Genomic DNA, 20,022 nt, shown 5'->3' on the forward strand with positions numbered 1-20,022 from the left:
AAGGGGTATGAGTGTAATGAAATTATTAAACCATACTTTGGAGATTTACAGCGATTAGAAACAAGCTGTGTTTGCCCAGAGAAATCTTTGCCATTTAGTGCAAGTAACCCACTCTAACAAGTTCATGTTTCCTCTTGAAAATTATTTTGGGAATCCCCAGGAGGGGTTCTGTCTCTAGCACCAATTTCTGATCTGCAGAAACATGTCCTGAGATGATAACCTAGAGACTGAGAAATTATCCCAACCTTCTTCTGTTAGGAGTAACCAAGAGATGTTTCTCTCCCCCAGTTATCTTGTGTACAGTTTTGTGGCTCCAAACACCTTTTGCTATTTCCTTTTCCCTCCGATGCTAGAATTACCGCCCTTGCCCTTGGTTTCGCACTCCCAGATAGACAGCCTATAAAATTGCTGCAAGAAGCCGAGTGCTGCTTTTAGCACGGCCACAGACAGACTTTACTGAGCATATTCTGCACTGAGCATCCTCGCCAGCCTCCAAAGGAGAGAGAGGATAATGCAAGCGCCGAAATGCCGGGAAGTTGCTCCGAGCAGGGGCTCCGGAGGCGGGCGCACGGAGGCTCAATAAGCGGAGGGCGCACCGCGCATTGAAAACTAACTTCGGGCAGCGGCCGCGGGCTGCGCAGCGGCGGGGCGGGGGCCGAGGCACATGGTACGTTCCTGCCCCCGCCGCTCTCGCCGCTCTCCGCCGGCCCCTCTCCCCGGCGCTGCCCGCCCGCCCCCCCCGCCGCGGGCTGCGGAATGGGCCGCGCTCGCCGCCCGGGCGGCCGGCAGCTGTCACACAGCGCGGGCAGCCAGCAGCCGGAGCGAGCCCTCAGCCCTCTCTGCCGTCTAGGATGACTCACTGGGGTCCGGCGCTCTCTCCTCTGTTTCTCGTAGCGCACGGAGAACAGCCAAAAAGCTACACTGGACTAGAGCAAGGTAAGAGATTTAAGTGTCTTTTTTACCCTACAGCCACCCGAGGGTGCCAGGCTGCGTGGGAAGGCTGGCACCGGCAGCAGCTAGCGCGGTGGGTGTCTGAGCACCTGCCGTGCCATGCCATCAGTGTGTCTGTCTCCTGCTGTTCACCCGTGTGCACCACCCAGCCACCCCCGGGGGCAGAGGCGGCGGGTCAAAACACAGCCCAGTCACTGCATTTTCTCCCCTTAATGCAACTTCTGCGGCTGCACTACCACCTGCTCCCATGGCTACAAGAAGCTTCTCAATATTGCTAAACGATGAGGCTTTTGTGCTGTGCTGCTGGGAATGGAGTGTACCGGGCGTCTGTCATGGACTCCGTGTGGATTCATTCCCACAGCAGTTGTTTCATCACTTTAATGAGTTGAAATTCCACAGTCCACAGAAACGCTTCCCTGTCATTCCCCCTCTCTCCGAGGGCTTCTCATATAGATGCGATCCATTTTCGGGCTTTTCAAAAGTAGTGGTCACGGAAAGCAGAACAAGTCTGCTGAAGCACAGGCAGTGCTGCACTACGTATGCTGCCTGCATTCCTCTCTGCTGCTTCTGCTGTGAATCAAAAATTCAGCCTTGCAGAAGGGTTTTTGCAAGGACAGTAAACGTCTCTGGTACAACAATTTAAAGTAAAGGGAGAAGCTGTTTCTCCCCATTCTGAAATCCTTGCAAAATCTTCTTCCATTTTCTGAGGAGGTACAGTATTTCTAGCAGAGTTATCTAAGCAGATTTCTGCTGGGGTTGATTGACAGTTTTTAGTTGTGATTTTAATGGAAATCTTTCACTGAATGTCTACAGCTTCATTTCTGTCAATCCAATGCTTTTTAGCAAATGGCTTTCTTTGGAGGGTGACACCTTTAAAATTAGCCCAGGAACATATTTTTCTAGACCTATAAACAAAGTATCAGACCAGCTACTCCACATTACAGAATCCTAGAATCTCACCTTTGGATTTTAATGGTATAACTGCAGTGGAAGACATTTGAGTTGGTTTACAGGTTTTGTGTACTATGGAAAGAGTCACAATTGCAACTGAATTTATCTGTGTTTCCTATACATTACTATGGTGTTTCTTTGCAATGTCCTACACGTTCTATTTGTTCAGACCCTTTGTGTACTGGCAATACGTTTATTAAGAGTTGACTTTTAAACCCTTTTAAAAAACTGGCCTGCTGTGAAAAGGACTCTCTACTCAAGGAAGATGACATGTCCCACACTGATCACACCCGTGGAGGTGACCAAACAGGTATCAGCAATTAAAAAAAAAAAACAACACCACTCACTCAGCTTCCCAGTAGCCACCAAGAACCACAATCCATAGAACCAGCATGAATATTTTTGGAATGAACTCAAACATGGCACCAATAAATACTCCCCTTAGCTACTACCCTCTCCATGCACTCTTTAAAAAAGATAAGGGGAGAAAAGGTTCTTCTTGCAGAGAATTTTCAGGAATTTCATATAGAGCTTTGGAAAGAGGTAGGACAATATCTTGATGTACCAGCATGTATTCTACATCATTTTCCATCAAAATATGGCACAATTTTCCACTTGCAAAAGCATTTACCAACATTATGTTTTAAGATTATTTCTAGTAATTTTGACAAGTGCAGAGACTTTGATACTTTTTTAAAATTTACTTGTTTTTCCTAGCATTTAGATATGGTGCCTGACTGCAAGGGTATCAGATTATTTCCAAGGAAAGTAATTCTAAAGTACAATTCAGACAAGAGATCATTGTGATTCCATTAAAAGTTGATAATATTAATGTAACTTATTTTAAAATTAGTACCTATTTATTGTATACCAGCTCTTAGTCACTTGCTAGTGAAGCACATGTCATAGTCTCTGGGGTCTGAGCAGCTATTTCTGAGCCTGTCTGGCTAATGTCTAGAATACAAAATTATCCTGTTCACAATTTGGGCTTTTCTGTGTTATGTTCCTTTCTTCTGAGACATCAGTATATTATCAGTTCTCATCTGGGTGGCTCCTTTCAGGTGGAATCTTAGTCCATTTAAATGCAGACAATTTACCGTGATAACAGTTTATTGTAACTTAGCAACAAGAGCTAAAAAAAAAAAAAATCAAGTTACAGCCATAACACATGCAAACCTTGTATTGTGCTGCCCTGTACTCAGCAAATTAAACCCTTGAGATAAATGACATTCTAGACCAGTCAGTTTAATATCATTAGCTGGGCTGGCCAGTTGCTCTAATTACAGAAGTCAAAGAGTGCAGGAAGCAGCTGCAAAGTCAGCACATGTGCAAGGAGCTGTTTGTAAAGCAGAAACACATGCTTTAATTTGAGTCTTTTTGTTGCAAGATGAATTACTAAGGAAATGTATGGCATTTAGCATCACTGACAGAAAACTAGTCTGGCTGTGGTCCAGGTGGAAAGACTTGTATGAGTGGCATGGGGTTTTCTGGTATTTCATGGTATTTCTGTGAAGCCTCATTTCTGGCATAATATTTTCACCAAAATAAACAAACAAATCCTCCCAATGCTATTTCTCTATGATCAGACTCTTGGGTCATTCATTAGTGGTGAGCTGTGAGGACAGCACAAGGAAAATCAGCACAATGCTACCTACTGTCCTACCTACTTTACTCAAAATAGAGACTCCACTATCAATGAAACCTGTTCAGGGAGCAATAAAATGCAGAGCTGGTACCCTGGAACTGGGAAGAAACATCCCTAAGACAGAGACATGCTCAACTGTGGGCTCTGCTTGAGCCTAGAAGACTAAACCAGTCACAAATGAGCTGAAAGAAGAGTCAGGCAGCTGCTCTGATGGGAGCCAGGGATCCCCTCAGCTCTGAGTTTTACATCACTCTTGGCATTTCACCTCCAGAAACTGAATCCAGGCGAGGCAGTAGTTCTGCTGCAGTTAGTTAAGTGGATTCAGTCTTGTAACTGATTTAATTTAGAAAAGCAAAATGTTCAGCCAAGTTCTTCCCCTCAGAAAATCAGCTTGAACAGAAGATTCCTCAGTTCTCTGGTACTTCTGTATATTTTGTTTGTACATAAAGCTCTACCCAAAATGAAGAGTTCTGAACAAATCAACAAGGTTTTACACATGAGGAATGAACAAGTTCTTGATAACAACGTCTAGAAAGGTATCAAATCCATCCCAACTACTTGATAATGTATATTCTGCAGAGAGGTCTGCAAAAATGTATTAAGTTTCATCTCCCTTGAAACAACCATACTTAGTAACTTTCATAGCTCTCTGTTAATGCCACTGTAGATCCAGCAGCTGTAGATCTAGTCCCTGCACCCTGAACAGAATTAAGGTTACCTCCTCCCCGCTGCATAGTACTTTGTTGTAAGGTAAGCCAACTGCCTCTACAAGTAATACTTTGAAAAGTTCTATTAATTAGAATTAAGATGGTATTTCAAGTTGAAATACCATCACGCAAGCCCTATGTTTAGAATAGGGAACACTTTGCACACTTGTTATATTGTTTTCCACAATTTTCTTGTAATATGCTCTCATCAATTAGGATCAAATCTAATCTTAGTCTAAGACTGAGGACGTTCATAAGGGTTAAAGTAAGGCACATATGTGATGCAAAACAGGCATCCAACCCTCATGTTTAGACATTGCCATTTGAGGAGAACATTTTTCTTTAAGTAAAGAAGTCTTAGAATTATAAGTTGATAGAATATTCTGAATTGGAAGGGACCCATCAGGATCATCGAGTCCAACTCCTGGCCCTGCACCATCCCCAGGAGTCATACCATGTGCCTGAGAGTTGTTCAAACACTTCCTGAACTCAGCCAGCCTTGGAGCTGTGCCCACTGCCCTGGGGAGGCTGTTCCAGTGCCCAGCCACCCTCTGGGTGAAATACTCTTTCCTGGCATCTTTCAAACACTCTGTAAGTTAGTGATGAATGTACTTGGTGGATAAGAGCTATTGCGTTCTTTACCTTCAATTCTTGCATTTTCCAACAAACTTTATCACACTTTTAGTATTTTCAATCCAATGGAATTGAACCTTTGACCACCTACACTGGTGAATGGCACATCCAACTGAAACATAAAGGAGTAATATAAGAAATGTGTAGTGTATCTCAGCATATATGTATGAAAATAGCGTCGGAATCTAATAAATGCAAGGTAAGATGTCAGTTTTAATCACAACTGATTTTGAACAGACTTTGTCAAAATAAAATCAGGAATTTCAGGTTTCTGTTTAATTATTTTGTTAGGACTAATTATTTTTCCATTAAAATCTATATTATTTCTGTATTTATTTAATTCAGTGGTCTGCATTTTCTCTACATTAAAAATAGATGATGCAGATTCCAAGGCACCATTTTAGTTCTTTCTTCCTCAAACAAAATAAAAACAATATTGTGTTCATCACAAAGTAGCTTTTCCCATACTCAAGCTTTGTCCAATAATCTGGATTTTTGAAAACTGAAATCTTTAAAATCTAAACCAACAGGAAAATAACTTTCCTTCTCTTTCAGTTCATTAACATGTGAAAAGTCTTTTCACTCAATATCAGCTTGCTTGTTTGTATTCCTTTGATTGTAATTCAAATCTCAAAAAATTATGAGGAAGCTAAGTATGCTAGACATGTATTCTCTTTAGGTTTTGAGGCAATCTCATTACTGACTTGTTGGCTAGTTTAGAAATGTTGTGTTAAAGACAACCTGTGCGAATAAACTATTTGTCCCATGGGAAACACTTCTGAGAGCAAAGAGTACACTCTGTAGAGCAGTTGGATGGCACTTCTGAAATGGATGTTAGACAACCTGAATTTTCAGTTATACTCAGCAAAATCTGAATGGCTTTTCCTTCCTATTTCTCCTCATGTCTTTCCCAACCTTTTCATGTTAACGGTGTATATTTCAGAAAAATGTTCTTATCCCTTGGGGCACCAGCAGTGTTGGGTAACGTTTAGTGAAACATGCATCATCCAAGTGATCTGTAGGTTATGCAGAGGACAATAGCAGGATCCACATGGTGAAGCAACCAGAGTAAAAGCCAAGTAAATGATTCATTTATAAGGAAGCTTGGAGCCTGGAGCCACATGGTACTCAAAATCATGTAGCAAATGATTTTTTGTGTTATAAAGATACTGAAGGTTTATGGGACAAGATCAATGCATCAAGATGTACAAGAGCACAAAGTGTGTGGTGGTAAAAGAAAATGAGATACATAACTCTGTTAAAGACTTCTTTCCCACTTTTGCAATGAAAATACTTGAGTTTTTTCCTAAGTTACAAACATTAGAGTCTGTCATGGAACTCAAAGCACTCAAAAATCCTATGAAACTGTGTGCTGTATACACATACGTGCATGTGTGATACCACAAGGTTCCAGATCCTAAAGAAGCCAAAACCCACCATCAAAACAGAAATACAACCACAGCTTTACTAATCACATTTGAGGCAAGGTTCTAGGAAAAGAATAAATTTAAACAGGCATCCTCACATAAATGTAAAAGAACATGGAATCTTTGAGCTAAGTAGCCTTTCTTCAGTTTCTAAACACCTACAAACACTACCTTCCTCACAACTTTACAACCACTACTGTGTCATGTCTAACACACTGAATATATAATAAATAAGAAATTATCCCATAAAACTCCAGGACACAGTTCAGGTCACAAAACACATAGGTCCCTGCCATGCCAGGACATGGTTCAGGCTTCCTTCCTGGGGACACCACCGGGGTGTGTGAAGCAGAACAATGCCCTGCCCGGAGCCACCTGGAACTGTGCATATCCCATTTACTGCTCTTGGAGAGCAAAACAGAGCAGAACTGGGCCAGGACAGAACTAAAATAGACAACCTCCATGTTACCAGGAGCTTCAGGAAGCACCTACTATGTTACAGTTGTTAACTTCTTTTTAGCTGGTGACTGATTTGAGAGGAAAGGACCAATACAGAAAGCTCTGCACTTCTAAGAAAGCCAAATATTGCTACAGCTAGTTTCTTCAGGAAAGAAATGAAAGAAAGAGTTAATTAAACCTGCTGTCTGTGGTGTGAAACATTAACCTGACATTGGTGGTTATCCCATGTGAAACAGCTTTAATGATTTTATTTATGACTTTACATTTCTCTCATTGTTTTGCTCACTGTCCTCTGTTGCCACTAGTATTATTACACTTTCAGTAGTAGTAATAAAACAATTACTGAGCCTATCTGCTGTTTAATGGGTTTGAAACCTCAGGAGCTGTAAATAATTAAATTGGATTTTTGTACTTGCAATGAAGTTTGATATTTGATGAAAAAAAAAAAAAAGAAAACAAAAACAAAACAATCCATAAATATTAAAGTCAAATGGGACCATTGAATGAGTCTGACTTCCAGCATACCACAGCAACCCTGTCATTTCATCCAATTTTACCTGTGCTAAACCTAGTATCTTATATACGGAAGTCCATTATTATAAAAATAGTTTCAGATCTCAAAAATGATAATACAAGCTGCAAGTGCAGGACCTTACAGCTGCTGATCACAACAGAGTGGGATCATTCCTGTCTCTTCACACCAGCTAACCTAAAGCCTTCTGTCTTGCAGCACATTCATCCTGTCTTAATGTGGCAATTTAATCTCAAAATTAATTTCTCACAGAAAGCTAAGAGAAACTTTAAAAAGAAAGGGAAACTGGTTAGAAGACCTGAGCTAGAATTCAAAAGAGATGACAGGCACTTCTACCACTTGTTATAAGGAAAAACCCCAAAACTTATAATTTCAGAAGTCTCAGGAAAATTGCAGTCACATCACACTACTAATTTTGGGAGTTTCCTGCCTGAGTGTTCTTTTTCCTCAGCATTGTTTCTTGGATAACCTAATGGGGAAAGAGGCATAGCTGCTAGGTTTAACATTAATCAAAAGATTATCAGTGCTGCACCTCAAAAGGTAAATGTAAATGTTAATTCTGTGCAATTTCTTGCAAAGAGAATGCATAAAGTCGTCTGGAGACAAATGCATACATAACATAAAGGATTTTAAAAATAGAAGGATGGCTTTTACACAGTAGGAAAGAACAGGACAAAGAGAGACAACCCTGTTCAGCATTATAGAGGGATTTACATAGGAAACTCCTCAGTACTCTCAGCACTCACTACAGCTGCCAGAAAAATCTGTTTGCAGGATTGGTTCTGCTAATGAATAAAATGAACATAGCAGAGGCAAGAAAGGGAGCAATAGAGCACATGTGAAAATGAAGGAAAGAAATAAGGGAAGGGAAAGGGAAAAAGAAAAGAGAGAGGTATTTTTTCCATCATTAGTCTCAATACTTCTGACACTTATAGTGGATTTAGAGACTAATCAATAAGGGAATAAAGATGGTCCATTACTGTGGGCAGGAACAGGAATGTCTTTAGAGCTAAACCTTCTGCCAAAGCATCTGCCCCTTCAGCTCCCAGCCCTCATGCAATGGGAGCAGGGATAATGCCTGCTGGAGGTGAGCTGGTGTAGGGATGGGGGCTGATGCTGTTGGAGTCCAGATACCACAGCAAAACAAGCTTGTCACTCTGACATTAGTTTGTGGCACACTACAAAATCAATTCAACACCTTTCATTGTCCTGTCAATCACATTCAGAAGCACTGCGGGACAAATGGATTTTCTCTGTGACAGCGGGATAGGGACCATGAATTCTGATCCTTCTGCTGGATAGTTCAGCACCCATAAATTGTCAAGACAGCAGAAGCCACACGGCATTTTAGTCTCCCACTGCCAGTGCACAAGGGTGTCCATCCAGAAGGAACAGATTACAGTCCTGTACTGAAGGTGTATGGAACTGCAGTCTGCTGAAGAAAGAAATACTGAACAGAAGAAATGTGGGTGCCAGTATATCACTAGTATAAAAGTGGAAAGCTGTAGAACTAAGTGGGGATTTGATTTTCACCTGTTGTGACTCAGTGCCGTGCTAAATGAATTACAACCTCTTTTCTCTGAACATCTTAGATTGCCAGAGCCAAGCTTTCTATGCCAGTTAACCTGCTGGGGATGAGAACATCTGTGACACTAGGTGAACATTTCAAGAAAGGAAAACTAGAAGAAAAATCAACAGAAAAGCAACCCAATATGTATTATTTAATCTATCATCAGCATACAGTCACTAAATAACAGCATTGTTTTTATCTTCAGATATGTACTGTTAATTCACAGTGACTAATATCCCATTAATATAATATTTCTTGATATGTTTTGACAGCCAGAAAATCACTCTTCTGCCTGAACTTAGGAAACAATTTCTTTTTTGAGGTGAAAATGTAAATACAAGGCACAGCAGAAATAGCCCATTCATCCTTTAGTAAATATGAAAATTATTGTTACATACATATACCCCTCATTAAGAAACATACAATTATACATGTTTGTAACTACTAAACTGCTTAGAAAGTAGAGCCTAATGTTGCTAAAATGTTATTACTCTTATGACAGCACAAGTGGGATAGGCACAGAAGAATAAACTAAACTTTTTCAAATCATAGATGGCATGGGAGGTGTCCCAGAAATAAGGTAGAAGAAGTAATGAAATTAAGCTTATGATCCCCTGGAATATAGACTGATGTCCTGTAAGTAGTATCTCAGCCTTCTGTAGTGAGCCTTGCGTAATTCTGTGTTTGTAAATCCTGTGCTTCCATCACCCACCCCTCAGTTCTGATCACTGCCCAGGCTCTGACTCCAAACTGCCAGCTCTCACCTGTCAATATAAACAACCAAATGTCTCCAACAGGCCAGGCAGCAGCTGACTCCGAGGTTTTAAAGGTCAATAATTTCTTTTTAGAAATCAATATATTTGTAACTGGTGTAAAAGCCTCCAGCCTAAAAATGTGCTTAAATGGACAATCCAACAGGGCTTTTTTCCAAGCCACATGAATTTTAACAATGCTCACACTTGTCAGTTTTCAGATTGTCAGAAGGCCTTTTATAAGGGATGGGGAATTCTGAAGATTAATTCTGCTCCTTTCCAGGAAACCACCACTTCATCATCCCCTATTCACAGTTAATCACAGACAATGGATACTATTCAGCCATGATGATTCAGGTACATTGAAACAGGAAAAGTATGTAAGCAATAACCAAACAATGGCATTTTGCTGTGTCAAAGGGAAGCGGGCACGGTGTGCTTAGCTTCCCTGAAAGGAGCACTTTCTTTTAGCTCACTCTGTTCTCCAGCCATTTCTGTAAGAGTCATCACTGTTTCAAAAAGAAGAAGGGATTGTCTGTAATCCAAGAGAAATGGTTCAAGCTAATGTCCTCCTCCCACTTGTATAAATGCTTGTGCAATAAATAAGTACCTAAGTGAGTGGAATCACTTGCTCTTCTCCTAGAAACTATTTGTTTGGTAAGCTATGATACATTTAATTTATTATTTATAGACCTAAGCTTTCACATCATAATGAGCCATATCAAGTAGACTTGAATACTAGCATTTGAAATACACTGAGAAATGTATTGGGTTGAAAAGAATTCAGATAATTTGATTTCCCTTTTTGCCCCATCTTTTACTGCATAAAAGCAGCAATAAATCAGAACAACTGCTACCTAAAGAAAGCCTTAAAAGAAAGGTTACGACAGGGTATAGCTCATGGAAGCAACAAGTGCCCATATGAAAATAGCTCTAAGTGTTGCCTTTGGTCAAGATTTTTAGACTCCAAGACAAGCCTCATAATTCCCTTGTAAGAGGGGCTCACAGAAAACAGGCTAGGGAGTAACACAGGACCCACAGGAACTCAGTTTCCTAAAATTAGGTCAGCACTGGCCTAAAATTAGATTCAATGTTCTGCTGACCGAACTGAAAAGAGGAGGAGTAATTTTTAATCACAAATTCTTGAGGGTAATGATCTATCTTGATGGAAGTCACCAAGTACAGGCTGTAAACTTGCACAGTGGTTGGCTCCTTGCTCTTCCCAACGCTGCTAAAACTCATTGGAAGCCTGAACACAACCAAAACTTGTAAATCAACAACGAGGGACAAATTGCTTCAAGTCAAAACATGGGGCACTATTTAGAGAAATTATTACACTCCATAGTTACACGGCATTCACTATAAGACCTATTTATCTACTATAACTGATTCCTCAATTAAATTGTCTGATGAAATTTCTTTTGTTGGAGGGCATGGGGGGCTGTGAAACTAAAAATAGAAAAAAGAACAACACACAAAACCATAGCATACTTCAATTCAAATCACCCAAACATTACAAATAAGTTGGATGGAGACTGTAATTACAAAAAAGTATGAAGTAGCAACCTTGGAACACACTGAACAATAACTTTCTGAAATCCATTCTAACCATTTATTGTCTTACAGTGCAGCAGATCTGAGGTTTAGAAATTAAACTCTGGGGAGAAACAAAAGCTACATTCTAGTAATGAACAAGCTGACCTTGTACTACAGAATCACCTGAGCAAAACATCTAGACTCAAGCAATCAGAAAGAAGGCAACAGAAAAACCAATGCCCACTTCTACCTTACCAGTATTAGAGGACTATTTCAAAATACTTTATTATACACTCGTTTGACTTACAGTAATAGTCTGATCTGCAGCAAATTGCATTCCTACCCACTCCACTGTTCAGTCCCACTGAGGTCACATCCCCTGTGGATCCCACTGCAGAGGTGCATGGGAGATCCTGCTGACTGCAGCCAGCAAATGTAGAAATCCAGAATTATGTCCAGAGCAGCACCTACTGCACTAAAAGTCCAGAAAAGCCATTTTGTGGATTGCCATAATGTGTGAGAATATTGGAAACTGCCAAGGTTGTAAAGCAGCCCTTGACAACTCTGGGACAGAATTTCCCTGTGTACCTGAGGAATAGCTAACTAGTGAAATGTAGGATTTTGTTGATTTGCAGACTTAGTTACTCCAGAAGCTCAGCATGAAATAGTCTAACCTGAATGTATCAAAGACTTGGACAACAAGAATTGTCTAATTCTTCCAGCTACACATTATGGCAAAAGAAAGGCCCACCCAGTATAAAAGTCTAAATATTACCTTCTCTCAGTCGTCTAACATTGATGCTAGTTCATGGTTAATAAATGACAGGTTAGGAAATAAGATCCTGGGCTACTGGCCTGGATCAGCCTGGAATGGAGATTCTTAATACTATTGTAAGAACTGTTTAGCTGGAACTGTAAATTGCAAGGAGTGTGACTCCCTCATTCTACAGAGCTTGTACAGCACATCAGAAGAAGGTTAATGAATGCCAGGGTGAGAAGCACTAATGAGATAGCAAACAGTGCTTTGAAGAGATCTGGCTTCTGGCAGCTAGAGAAACACGTACTTTCTTTTCATTTCATCACTGACTAGGAACTGAATTCCCAGCCAGGTCTCCACTGAGGTGCTGAGTTGTAGGGGAACTCCTCTGGCCTGTGCTGCCATAGCTTTTGAGGCTTTACCACACAACTTCAGATGCAAACGAATGATCACATTATTTCCTTAGCATTCTCCAGGGGCAATATAATGGGTACTTGCAATGCTGATGCCTTTAAGCTTTCACAGCAAACTTCCCTGTGCAGGCTTATCCCCTGCTGTGTTCCAAATGGCTTATGTGAAACCAGGAACAAGCAACTGCTTAGGGAAGGGACAGTCAGTGACAATGGATGCCATAACCAATCCTGCAATGAAGCAGCATGCTAGGAACAGCACTATGTGTACGTGCATTTATTGCAGGTGTGACAGCCTCAATGAGCAATGAAGTGCTAAAATGCATGCTGGTTTATCACAAACTGCTGGGGATCTGAAGTGCCAGTTGTGCTTATTCTCTAAAACTTCCTGGGTGAAGAGCTTGACAATCTGCATGGGGTATTTTGTGGCTGATTAATTTTATAGATAGTGCTAGGTAAGAACTCTCTAACTCACTGAATCCAATAGCAATTTTAATCAAACTCTAGTTGCTTGCTGATTTGGAAACATAGGGTGCCACTTTATTGGCTTCTATAGACTGCTTGCTCTCCCTATATATACATAGTTTAGTGGAACCTTCTGGCATACCTCTTTCTTTCTAGAAGAATGGACCTACATAAGGGCTTGATTGCAAACCTCAAGGCTTCATACAAAAAGCAATTTAATAACAGTGCAGCTAATAGATTTAAACTCCCTTTTTTGGTAACTTTCTAATATGATAGCAACTACAAAAACAAACTTCAAATTTGAAAACAACTTGAAAATTGAAACACAAAATCCAAGAATGACAAAAATATTACTTGTCATGTAGACTACTGACCAGATTGTGGAACATTACAAACAATCCTATCCCATAAGCAGCCAGCTAATATTGCAAAATATGCATAGCCTGTGCCTATTCTTTCAAGGAAATGTGGAACTGAATGAGGATTTGTAGGAAATTCTGTTTCAGCATCATGACCAATAATACTGTGTGCGCTCCTGGGTCTGCTCCCTTTCTGTAATCTAATTGTGTAAATCAACAAAAGCAGCTTCTGAGCCCCTGTTCACAGTATGAGAACAGTAACTACAGGAATACAGTGAATCTCTAAAAGTCAGTCTCCAGAGGGGAATTTCCTTTTGTCGTCCGATGCAGCATCTTTGTGCCCAGACTCATTTGAAGCATTTGAAGGTATCTATACTTCAAATCTTATTAATTGTAAAGTTTTTGTAAGTTTTCTTAATTTCAGTTTTAGATTCAATATAATTTCCTCTATATGGTTTGCACAAGCCCATAGATTCTTTCAAAAGCAGGGTTTCATCTTCTCAAGTTTGAAGGAGATTTGGGTAGGTATCTTTGTGGTTTAATGTTTGCTAGTTTTTCCTACATGGCATATTATACATCAGAGACAAAGAGATTTTTTTTTGATTTGTTTTTTTAAGTTACATTGTCCACTGAGGACACACACATTATGGAGGTGCTGAAGAAGGAAAAAAAACTGTTTCAAACCAGGACAATGGAGATTTTTGACAACACAATATATAAATGAAAAGTTATTTCTACAACTATTTTTCTTATCACTGGGTACTCAAATAACAGCCTTGAAATACAACTTAAAAAACTCAGAAAACCCCACAAACAGCAAAGGACTTACTTTGTTGATCAGCTCTATAGAAAGAAATGGGAAAAATCTTGTGCTCACTAAAACCCATAGATTTAGGTCATTAACTACACTATACTACCTCTAACAAAAATACAATTTTCTGAATTCCATGCCTTTCCCTAAACTAGAGCATATGATTTCATGGATATTGTACATGGATATAGTATAGATCATGACATTGCTTTAGACATATTGGCTGATCTTCCTATACAACTCCCAGAGCAGAAGCAGCATGGAAATTCCCATGCAAACGCACAGGTTGTGCCAGCCTGCAACATGCATCACAGATGTTTTTAGTAATTTGTACTACAACTCCAGCAAAGGACTGCAGGTTCCAAGAGGCTCAAATCCAGCTCTCTCAAATGGACTCATAGTGTCTTAGCTATATTTTACTTTAAAAGCCCAGGGACAAAATCATGTCAAGTTGAACATGTATTTGCTGGCTTTATCTAAGCCCTATAATAATTATCTATTATTACAGGTGCATTGCCTATGAGAAGCCAATTTGAGACCTGATCCCATCTCTTGGAAGCACTGGCAGCCCAGCAGGCAGTAGTGTCAGTCCCTCCGTGGGTTTCACGTTTTACCACTCAGAACTCCCAATCGCCCTCCCCAGCGCCAGAATTAAATAGACAGGAGAAGAGCTTTAGTCCTTTTCTATTGTGAAATGAGGAATAAGAGACAAAGCACGCATTTGTGTGTGTGTAAAGTCAGTTCATTTCCACACTCACCACACTTCTGATTTTACCTCAAAGAGATGAAGGTTTTCTGTTGCCACAGCAACCGTGTTAACAAATAGCAGCATAGCTTTTACACAAATGATGTGATTGTCAGGAGTTGGAGGTAGTCTAACAGGCTGTTTATTAAATAAATAATATTTATATTATTTATACACACTTTTTAGCTAAAACAAACATATCACTTTTTTTTTCTGTATTGTATATTTCTAATTTCAAAACAGTAAAGGTTTTTGTTCATATAGGATATACCTTTACCAAGAGCTTCTAAATTGGATATACCTTATCTTTCATGCCTTAGAAAGGCATCACATGATTGCAGCATTCTTTAGAAGGCATAAACTGATTTGCATTAATTCTTCTCTCAGTGAGCTAACTGGGGGGCTATAAATAAAGCTCCTGTCTTCCAATTACTTAGAAATTTTGCTACTCTGAAGGGGAAAAATAAAAGCAGAGGAAGGGATAATCTTCACCATGAGATGGAATGGGGAAGAGATTGTTCTGTACATCATCCAGAAATTAATGATTAATCTGTTGCTCCTTTAAAAAGCAAAGATCTAGAAAAGCTAAATTCTGTAGTCTTTAACACTTGAACATTTCCATTGCATGGGTTTAGAATAAATTACTGATAGTCCACTACAACAATTATTAACTTTGGCAGATTTTACTTCTAGAGAGAACATATTTTGGTTTTAGCTGATGTATAATAGGAATAACACTTTGCACTTCTTTGGTGCCTTCCATCTTCATATTTTCCTTCAAAGCCCTTCAAATATCAGATATCAAATAGCAAGTATTAACTGGATGTATGGCCACATTTTAAGGATGGATAAATTAAGATTTCACTTCAAGGGGGTGGGAAAAATCTGGGGCATAACAAACCATAGGCCATGGTAAACAAGAAGAAGTGATTAGCTATTCTGAACACCTAAGCACTTGCTCAGCCTTTTGTAAGCTGAAGAAGACAGATAAAATTCCCCAAACAATGTCATATTTAAAAATTTATGGATCTATTTAAACACAACCACAGTGTATGTGTACAGAAACTTGCTTAAAAACCAGCCACAATATTTAGCTGGCTGAAGTATCTTTTTGAATTTACATCTCATCTCCTCAGCCAAAGCAATGACTTAGCTCCTGCATTAAATTTACTTTCCACTTCACACAGCTATTATACTAGCTCAAAAAATGGCTTTCTTCCAAACTCTTAACAAACACCACGTCAAAAACTGTTCAATAAAATTGCTCTCTCCTGACACCCAACAGCCAGCATTTTAGACTCTAGTTTCACATTTCCACTTCACTGTCCATTCCTACCTGAGGGAGATACTACAGTCCCAAGATACAATTATACAGCAGATAGAGTAGGTAAATTAAATTAAATCCTGTTTTTACTTATTTTGTATCAAACAAATACAGAGGGGAAGTGTCTACTCTTGTTACATACAATTTCTTTTCACCCCTACAATAAATCCTGTTTCTAATAGGCACCTTTCATCCATAACTGGTTGTTTTGGTAAAATAAACAAGCCATAGATAAACTTCTGCTCAGCTGTTTAAGTTCATCCTCCTCTTTTTTACACACATACTACAAATCCAAGATGAAATAGGTGTGTTGCTAGGAAGACTAATTTCTGAGTTTTCTCATTCCCTCCCATATTAGCCTCCCAAGTCTCTGTAAAGGGTTAGAAAGATCAGCTTCAACATTTTGAAAAATTTAGCAGCAAATGTTCCTTGCCAACAAATAGTAAAGGAGCCACCAGAGCAAATTTCCTTTTTTTATATCTTTGCAAGCTGTATCACCTTGCTAGGATAAGCAGATGCTTATTTCACCTGGCTATAAAGCTGACTGAACTCTTTATATGTTTTATGTGTCTCTGGTAGGCAGCAGCTTGGAGAGCCTGCATGAGCCAATCACACTCTGTGCTTATTTCCATTGGGATTTGTCTCCCAGTATATTCTAATTATGCCTAAAACATTTAAAGAACAGCTACATTTAAAGAACGGCTTCCATTTTAAAAAAGAGTTCACAAGTCTAATATACCATAGAGCAGATTCACTTCACTTACACCAGGCACACAGAGCAATTTGAGAGCTTTCAATTCTAACACAATGCACATTCTGAGGATTTCTGTGATCAAAGAAAAAATATGCCCACCTAACACTTCAGAGAGAATTTAGATAGATATATATTAGTCTTTAACTGTATAATATGGAATGATATTCTGACTATAAGGACTAAAAACTACCAACGGTATAAAAACTGTCAAATGGATGTTAAATGTCAATCAGCTTAAACAGTATTGATTTTATATCTTATCAACAGTAGCTTTCAGAGTAGCATTTTTCACCAGTTTTGCTATAAGATTTGGGGTTTTTTAATTTTCTTTGTTTAAAGAAATTGGAATTTTTCATTTAATTGAAAGAGGTTGAACTTTTTCCAGTCAAGAATGAACATTTTGATTTATAATGAAACATGCTCCACAATAATTAGTAGGTCTGGGTACATAAGTGAGACAGGCAAGTGTCTGTTTCAAAACTCTAAAAAATATCTCTTGAAACCACATTGCCTGCTTTCAGGAAAGTTTCCTTCCTAATATGACAAGTGAGAGAGGTTTACTGCCAGTGCCTCTGAGCTGTATGGTTCGGGTTTAACTGTGGTGTGCACTAGATGCAGCACTTCCCCTGGGTTTCCTAGGAGTTCCAGATGGTACACAGGCTGGATTGGAGGAGAGCTGGGATAAGTTTGGAGAGGTATGGCTCAATTTACTTTATACATACTGGAATTGCAAGGCAAGTGTCTGAAATAAAAGCTTACACAAAGGCAGGGGAACCAGACCTATTCAACGTATGCAATAAAAAGGTTTTTCTGCAGCTGCTTTTTCTTCCATACATGACTGGTCACAGGCAATCTCAAGCCAGAGTTGCATACAAGAGCTAAATATTCAGTTTTTGAAGTTCAAGCAGAATATCATACATTGAGTAACTCGGGGACCTTGGCAGTGGAACATCAAAACTAAACCACAGGAGGACTAAAAGAGTGGCTTGACAAAAAGTTATTCTTTAGATGTACTGTGCTCTTTCCACATTTCCATTACCATATAGTGTAATGCTATGCAGAGACACCCAAACCTAACCTAAGCATGCCAGCTACTAAATTAGCTGAAGTGCCTTAATTGCTTGCCCATCCAAGTTCATGAATTCTTTTGAGAAGCATCTTGCTGAAATTATAAGTATAGGCATCTCTGCATGATACTAAATTATGTCCCAAAGATTTAGAGCAGTAGGAAGCCTTGGCAGATTCCAGATTTTAAGAAAAATTAAGAAAAAAATAAGCCCTTTGACTTTTGTAACTAACTGCCTGCCTACTGCATCAAATCACACTCTGTATGAGAAGTCAGTTAGTATTGGATTTTTTATTTGAGAAACACTCTTTTGGTAATTAAGTAAAAATGCACAGGTGGCATGTTCAAGGAATTTTTATTGTGCTTGAGAAAGAAGCCAGGCTAATACAGCCATGGAAATTGAACCACTCCATTAAAGAAGAGACAAGTAGACAGTAGAAGTGCAAGCTGCCTCCACAGCTCTGACAGCCAAATTATGTCAATCATGGCCACGAGGGGGTGGATTTAAGCATAGCACTGCTGCACCTCTCCAGCCATACAAAACTTGGCCTTACTGCTCGTCAGGGAGTGCCAGCTGCATGGCGAGGGCAGCTGCCCACAAGCCATCAGGTAGACTCATCAGTTTACTGAACACAAAGAGCCAAGCAGATGATAGAGAGTAACACATTTTTGTCATAATAACCAGAATAAAAAGATTCTCCATGACATTACTAATCTTCTGAGCCCTTTTGTTATTTTATCAGACACCCATAAGAGAGATGCTGGCCCCCAGTTTCATAGTTTGTTGATGATATGTGGAAAGCAGAACTTTATTCTACCATGTGCAGTCCTAACCTTTGCTGCTTTTGTTTTCTGCTGAGCATCTTTAAAAGACATTACCCCAGTTCAATACTGCTACTGCCCTATTTTAGTTGTTCTCATTTCTGTGCTAAGAAAAAGGAAATTGGCATCAATGTTGCATGCCTTCCTGCTATGTCCACATGCAAAGAATGCAAGACCTTTTGCAGAGGGCAGAAATAAAATGACAATAGAGAGAAAATAGCAATACTAGATTCTTTGTCATTCTAGCTCATTTTTCATACAATAGATATTCCTTAGCTTTGTAAACAGTGACATTAAGGCCCTTCCTGGAAGCCATGAAATTGCAGTCATTTTGGTGGATTCAGAAGTGAAAGTTGAAAGGAGAAGACACTACACCACCCCATTGGTCTCAGCTTCTCTCACACAGGCAAAATTCTGCTGATATTAACACCCCAAAACACATTCTGATGCTCACCAGAAAGAAGCAGCCTGGGCAGGGGGGCTGGAGGGGCTTGGTGGGGAAGGGTAGAGGAACAAGATGGAACAGCTGCAGTGTTTGCATCACTCTCTCAACACCTGGGTTCAGGTCCCACCCTTATGACCTTGGGCAAAATAAGCTTGCCTAAGCTGGGCCTGACATACACTGAATTTCTGCTCTTTAAGCTAAAATCAGTCACTACTGTATAAGAATCAACATAGCCAGATTGAGCCACTGGTCAAGAAGGGCAGACTAGAAATTATTGAAAGACCTTTTGTTCAGGCTGCAACATTTTGCGGGTTTTCTAGTATGTACAAAGTGCCAGAAACTCCAGAGTAGTTTATAAAGAGTAAGCATGAGGCAGGAAAGCTGATAGATTTAATTTAAGACTCTTGCTTATTAAAAGTAAAAGTAGTGGAGAAGTCATTGCTCAACACAGGAGACAGATGTAACACCTGTAACCTAGGGGTAGATCAGAAAAGCCCTGGTTGCTGAGTTAAGATAAAGAATAATCCTTTAGACGGTTATCAAGAAGGTGGAGCCAGGCTCTTTACTGTGGCACTGGATGTGAGATGGATATAGTTTGGAAAAACAAAAAATAGTTTCAGACTGGGTTAAAACCACCTTTTTTTTTTTGTCATGAAAGTGGCCAAGCAGTGTAATAGGCTGCCCAGAGAGGTTCTGCTATTGCCCTCCTTCCAAATTTTCAAGACCAGATCAAAAAAAGCTCTGAACAACCTGGTTTGTTCTCACAGCTGACCTGAGTTGAGCTGGGGTTTGAACTAAAGACCTTGTGAGGTTCCTTCCAATGTGATTTATCCTATGATCCTAGGATCTGCCAAAAATAACCCAGAGGTAATTATAGAAAAGCAATCCATGCATAGGAAAA

General features: G+C 39.7%; 1 protein-coding gene across 2 annotated transcripts in view; it reads left to right on the top strand.

Annotated features, from left to right (window-relative positions):
* Positions 1–731: 731 nt before the first annotated feature.
* RASGEF1A (RasGEF domain family member 1A) overlaps positions 732–20,022 on the top strand; it is a 148,041-nt gene continuing 128,750 nt past the window's right edge. For both annotated transcript variants that reach the window (XM_021526657.3, XM_021526659.3), the window contains exon 1: positions 732–936. The gene's annotated coding sequence lies outside the window, so the exon portion shown is untranslated. The remainder of the gene's footprint in view (positions 937–20,022) is intronic.

Source organism: Lonchura striata, chromosome 7 (assembly GCF_046129695.1).
Source record: "Lonchura striata isolate bLonStr1 chromosome 7, bLonStr1.mat, whole genome shotgun sequence".
NCBI lineage: Eukaryota > Metazoa > Chordata > Aves > Passeriformes > Estrildidae > Lonchura > Lonchura striata.